The 6346-nt window shown below is 45.9% G+C and overlaps 1 long non-coding RNA gene across 1 annotated transcript; it reads right to left on the bottom strand.

Moving 5' to 3' along the window:
* Window positions 1-1039: 1039 nt before the first annotated feature.
* LOC129525867 (uncharacterized) lies at window positions 1040-4590 on the bottom strand. Its single transcript, XR_008670397.2, has 3 exons — window positions 4300-4590; window positions 2967-3087; window positions 1040-1079 (listed from the first exon to the last, which is right to left on the bottom strand). It is a non-coding gene; the product is annotated as an uncharacterized lncRNA (long non-coding RNA).
* Window positions 4591-6346: the final 1756 nt, after the last annotated feature.

Raw genomic sequence — 6346 nt, 5'->3', positions numbered from 1 at the left:
CTCCCCAGAAGCTGAGAAGATGCAAGCATCATGCTGTCTGTACAGCCTGCAGAATGGTGAGCCGAGTAAACCTCTTTTCTTCATGAATTATCCAGTCTCAGAGATTTCTTTATAGCAATGTGAGAACAGCCTAATACATACCCATTTTAGACATGTTAAAGATGGGAAAATAGTCTTACAGAGGTAAAATGAAATGGCTTGCCTGGCACCACTCCTATTAGTTTTTAGGTCTGCCAAACTTGGTGGCCTAAAACAACAGAAATGTATTCTCCCACAGTGCTAGAGGTGAAATGTCTGAAATTGGGGTGTTGGTGGGGCTGTACTCCCTCCGAAGGCCCTAGCGGGGATCCTTCCTAACATCTTCCAGCTTCTGGCGGCTCCAGGCATTCCTCGGCTTGTGACTCCATCACTCGTCTCTGCCTCTGTCTTCACATGGGCTTCCTCCCTGTGTGTCTGTCTTCTTTTGTCTGTCTCTTATGAGGACATCTATCACTGCATATAGGGCACAACTTAATCCTGGAGGGTCTCATCTAGAGAACTTTACCTTTATTATCTCTGCAAAGACTCTTAGGCTCAATAAGGTCACATTTCGAGGTTCTGGGTGGATGTATTTTTTTTGGTGGTAGGGGGGTGGGCAGGGCACTACTCAAACTCACCGCAACATCCCTACCAAGTACTGAAACAGAGAGTTAATACCAGACAGGACCAATTCCAAAGCCCATACCTTTAACGGTCACACAATACCAGGAGTGTTCCTGTAGAAGATTTACAATGACAGTGAGCTTTCTTTGACCAGTTTGGAACCTGGGGCCTGCAGCTCTCGACTCTGGCTTCTCTTCATGTGTGAATTTGAGTCTGTGTCAAATATATGTTTGCAATTTTCCAACAAAAAAGAAGAAAGTTGACTTGGCATTGAGGTTCACCCTTTCCTGCCTCACCACCACACACAACTGGTCCAGCCACTAGGCATGTCCATGGGCTGTTCCTACCTCTGCATCCTGATCCATTTCATGCTCCCAGCTGCCTCCTCATTTCTTATCTCCTGTCCCAGTTGGAAGGCTTTATGTTGGCATTTTAGGCTTGAGAAGAGGAGAGAGGAAGGGAAATGCTAAGATGACTCCCTCACGAGGATGTGCAATTTACAAGCCAGTTGCGTGGAGGAAGCACAACAGTAAATTAGCAGATCAAAAAATGTAAGAGAGATCTGTGCTAGCCCAGTTTGCTTGGCTGGATTTCTCAGCTATAAACAAATTGCCTATTGAGGAAGGGTGAGACTTACAGGGAGTAACACGAGGGAATTTCTTTGTGGTGATGGAGCAGTTCTGCATCCTGGCCGTAGGGAGGCTCACCTGTCAAACACTTATGCATATTTCATCCAAACTCTTTCCCTCTTGGAAAAGAGGGTTAAAACTTGTCTGCACTTTTTCTAGCTTCTCTGAGGTAGTATAATGCTATGGCTAAAAATCAGGCTCAGGAATTAGATCTGAGTTGGAAACCCAGCCTTCCCTATTATTGGCTGTGCAATTTTAGGCAAGTGACTTACCTCTTCTGAACCTCAGTTTTTAATTTGTATAAAGCGAATATTGACGTCAGGACTATTGTGAGGATTCAATGACCTGCTAGAGATACAGTGGCCAGCATGGTACCTGGTGCACAGACAATACTGAAGAAAATGTCAGTGATGACTACTATTATGATTTCTCAGTCTTACACACCTCGTATTCAAGTCTTCATCATTTCATTTCTCCTTAGAGTGGGAATGCAGTGGTGATGCATGCTCTTTATCCCACCCAAAAAGGGCGGCTGGCCTGAGTCCCTGGTACTCAATGTCCCTGTGCCCTGATCCCGTCACGAGCTTGGGTTGCTCATTCCCATTTCACCATGGAGCACACAACTTCTTTCTCTGCTTGTTTGTTCTTTCCTGTTTGCCGAGAGCTGATGTCATTAGTTTAATGCAGACTCCCAGACATCAGGGGCTGCGTCTGTGTAACTCGCTTTGTGTTTATACTACACGGATGCTTAATAGTGTCTGGTGATGATGGTGTATTACAAATGACAGCTGAGTCAAGAATGCCCCTCTGCTGGCCTGAATAAGTCGAGGGGGTTTTGAACCATCGTTCTTTCCACAAACAGTTGTTTAGCACATATTAAGTGCTAAGTAGAAGGGATGCAATGATGATTAACTTAGGTCTCTATCTTGCTTATTTTAGCATAGGTCTTAATCTTGCTTATTTATGTGCATAATCTGAGCTCTTTGAGGTCAAGGACCATGTCTTGACCCCTCTCACAAATTTCAATGCTTAGTACAGTATCTGGCATATAGTGGGTGCTAAATACTTCTTTGTTTTATTCATTGTTGATCTGAGAATTAGTTTTGAACTATCTAGTGTAGGCTGGGCTCTGTGCTAGACATCGAGAATACAACAGTGAACCAGGCAGGCAGTCATCTGGAGGTGACAGATATGTAGATGAGTAATTACATTCTGGCAAGAATTTGGCAGTTCTGGGGTGGAGAGGTGGTGGGACCATAGAGGACAGATCAGCCAGCTCTACCTGGAGGAGGAGAATGCCTGCAGCCTTTGCATTGAGTCTTGGTGGAGGAGGAAGGGTCCCTCACGTGGAGGATGGAAACACGGGTGTTCCAAGCAGAGGAAACAGCATGTGCACAGTCACAGAGGTGAGAAAACAGCTGGAGCTTTGTGAATAGCAAATGACTGACAACCAGTGCTCAAAGGATGGGTAAGGGAATGAATCTGGAAAGATAATTTGAAGGTAATAGGTAGCTATGAAAGAATGTCATGAAATGTCATAGTCTTGTTCTCGAAAGACCACTGTGGGGTTGAATGGAGGATGACTGGGGCTGGTAAACAAATCCTTCTCTGACCCCCTTGGTGAACTTTGTGGAGAATCTCAGAGCCAGAAGCTCTTCAGTGGGCCAGCAAATCAGCTTTCTGAACAAAACTTACCTGTTGTGTACTGTTTGGCAGTTCCCATGGTGTAACTATTCCCAGCATGGCTGTCTTCAAGCTACCAACACGATGTCCCTGAATGCAGAGGTAAAATGAAATGGCTTGCCTGGCGTCACTCCTGTTAGGGAAAGAGATGTGCATGCACTTAGTAAGTGTGGTGGAAAATATTAGAGCCAAAAAGGCTTCATTCTGTCCCTTAGAGAGCTTCTGTAAGGGTCCACAGAGACAATGTGTGAGAAAGGAGCTTCGGAAATTGTAACTCAAATGTGAGGCAGTGGTCTGTGTATGTTCACTGGCATTCGATCTGTTCTCCCTAGCAGCATTACCTAGCATTTTTCTGGACAGGTTTATCTCTCTTAGCCATGTGGTTTGGGTGGGACTGCGCCAACACCCAGCTTCAAGACCCAACTAGTGCAAGCCAATGTACAAATCTCCCTCCACCACGCCCCCAGCCCAGACCACAAGCATTGCCTCAGGGTTGAGTACTGAACCAATCCAGCCTGTGAAATGCAAGAAGATGTTTGTTTGGATTTTTGACAGACAGACCTCTTTTCCCCTCTGAGAAAGTGACCAGAGGAGACCCTCTTTCCCCCTCAGGCTACGGGGAAGCCATGTGTTCACTGTGTTGCTAATGGAAAGGAAGTTTCTAGAGCATCAGAGAGCCTTGTACAGACGTCCAAATGTGTACAAACACTGTTCAAGTCTAACCGTTTCCAAGACAGAATGGAGAGGGAGAGAGAGGAACTGGGTCCGTGTTTGAACTGATGGGTCCTTATTCTAACTCGCTTGATCTGACATGAAATTTTTTGTTTTGTGAACCAATACATCCTCCTTTTTGGTTGTCTATTTGACTTGGGTTTCTGTCCTTTTTTAGTAGATGGTATGCTTCTGACTATCACTGGCAGCTCCACTGCCACCATCAGGACCCACTTAATTTATGAAATGACCAATTCTGAATGGGCAGCATGCTTATAAGGCAGGTTATAAGAGGCTATAACCTCAAGAAGGTTTTAGTCCATACAGTTCACCCCATTATTGGGTGGAAGGGGCCGTGAATCCACCCCCCATGGGATCCTAGAAGACATTGATTGGGTTTCAATGTCATGATTATTTAGACAAATACATGTTAGCATCTACTATGTGTTAGGTTCTCTGTTCTCTTCCAGGGGTTGGAAAGCAGCAGAGATAAAAATATACCTCTGTGAAGAGCATACAATTTCCCACCTGTTCCCTTGTTTGAACTTCAGACCATCTGAGGCAAGTAGGGCACATTAGATTTCCCTCTTTTGCAAAAGAGAAAAGGAAGGCTGAGAGAAGAAAAGTGACTTACTTCAGGTGTCCAGCTTCTGTGTGGCACAGCAGGGTCAAGGGTCCAGGCCTCTTGACTCTTTATAGGGAGCCCATGCCATTCTGGTTGGAAGCTTCTGTATTATATCTGCAAGTCCATGTGGGATCCTCTTGTCCTTTCTTTTCTGAGCACATTGTTTGTTCCAGATCTTTTCTGCTTGCCCCTCCAGCTCCACTCTCCATCTTCCTTTACTCTCTGCCTAGGAAGCTGACCCATGCAGATGGTACTATGGACTCCCTTGCCCTCTGGCTTCTAGGTTTGGCTTGACCGAGGGCATCCTGGTGGAGGGGAGATAGGAAGAGAGATTGCTCCCTTGACTCTCTCCTTGGGTTACCTTGGTCTGGTTGTGTCCTTGGACTCAAAGTCACTACTTTTCTCTACGAAGCCCTCTTCTTGGAGGGACACTGTCTCCTGGAGAGTTGCCACACACCTCTCTTTCTCTGGTTCTGGTACAACCCCCAATTCTCCTCCTTTCAGCTCTAGAGATGGTAAGAGTTCTACTGTGACTGGGTACCTCACTATGGCTCCCTCAACCTTTCCCACGCATTTAAAAATAGCCCTTGAATTAGCCCTAGGTAGTGGGTTGAATGATAGTATCAAAAAGACATGTCAGGCCAGGAGCAGTGGCTCACACCTGTAATCCCAGCACTTTGGGAGGCCGAGGCGGGCAGATCATGAGGTCAGGAGTTCGAGACCAGTCTGGCCAACATGGTGAAACACCGTCTCCACTAAAAATACAAAAAAATTAGCCAGGCGTGGTGGTGGGAGCCTGTAATACTAGCTACTCAGGAGGCTGAGGCAGGAGAATTGCTTGAACCCAGGAGGTGGAGGTTGCAGTGAGCCGAGATTGTGCCACTGCACTCCAGCCTGGGTGACAGTGCGAGACTCTGTCTCAACAAAACAAAACAAAACAAAGACAAAAAAATTAAAAAAAAAAACCCAAAAGACATACATGTCCACATCTTACTCCCTGAAACCAAGAATGTGGAAACAGGGTCCTTGCAGATGTAGTGAAGGATCTTGAGATAAGATCATCCTGGAATACCTGGGTGGGCCCTAAATCCTATGACAAGCGTCCTTACAAGAGACAAATAAAGGAAAGACAAATAAGGAAAAGGAGAAAAGGCCATTTGAAGATAGAGGCAGAGGTTGGAGCGATGCAGTCACAATCAAGGAATGCCTGGAACCGTTGGAAGCTGGAGAGGCAAGGAAGGACCTTCCCTTAGAGCCGTCAGAGACAGTGTGACCCTGTTGACATCTTGATTTCAGACTTCTGGTCTCCAGGACTGAAAGTATAAATTTCTGTGTTTCTTAAGACACTGGGTTTGTGGTCATTTGTTACAGCAGCCACAGAAAGCTACACTATTTTCAAATTATTCTAATCTGAGCGTACTGTATCCTGCTGGAACTCTTATAGATACTTTACTTAAAATACAAGTAGGTTTGGAGGTGTCATTTGTGACTGTGATGAGAAAAGAGAGGCAAGGGAAGGTGGGGTGTTTGCTTATGAGCCTGCATTCCCAGCGAAGGTTGGCTTTTCCTACCAAAACCCAGATCCCTGTCATTGGTCAAAAAATATGTACTGAGGACCTGCTATGTAACAGGGACAGATTGCTATAGCAGCAACATGGTCTGTGCCTTTATAGCTTATGGGTTAGAGTGACAGGATATCACAGTGACCTAAAAGCCCTAAATGGGGCACAGTTCTTGTTAACCAAGGCTGAGTCACAAACTGCCCCCAGACTGTGACTTAAGACGACAACAATCTTAAAACAACAATGGCAGTAATATTGCTCACAAATCTGCAGCTTGGGCTGGGCTCAGTGGGGAAGGCTTGTCTCTTCTCCACGTGGCATTGGTTGGGTTGACTAAGAGCTGGGGGATCTATTTCCAAAGTGGCCTATTCATATGACTGGCAAGATGGTGCTTGCTGTCAGCTGGGAGCTCAGCTGGGGCTGTTGGCTGGGAGGCCTAAGTTACATCCACATGGGCCTCTCCATGTGTTCTGGGCTTCCTCACAGCATAGAGA

The sequence above is a fragment of the Gorilla gorilla genome, chromosome 10, assembly GCF_029281585.2.
Source record: "Gorilla gorilla gorilla isolate KB3781 chromosome 10, NHGRI_mGorGor1-v2.1_pri, whole genome shotgun sequence".
Classification (NCBI taxonomy): domain Eukaryota; kingdom Metazoa; phylum Chordata; class Mammalia; order Primates; family Hominidae; genus Gorilla; species Gorilla gorilla.
The sequence above is the reverse complement of the archived record's forward strand: the minus strand, read 5'-3'. Positions and strand labels throughout refer to the sequence as shown.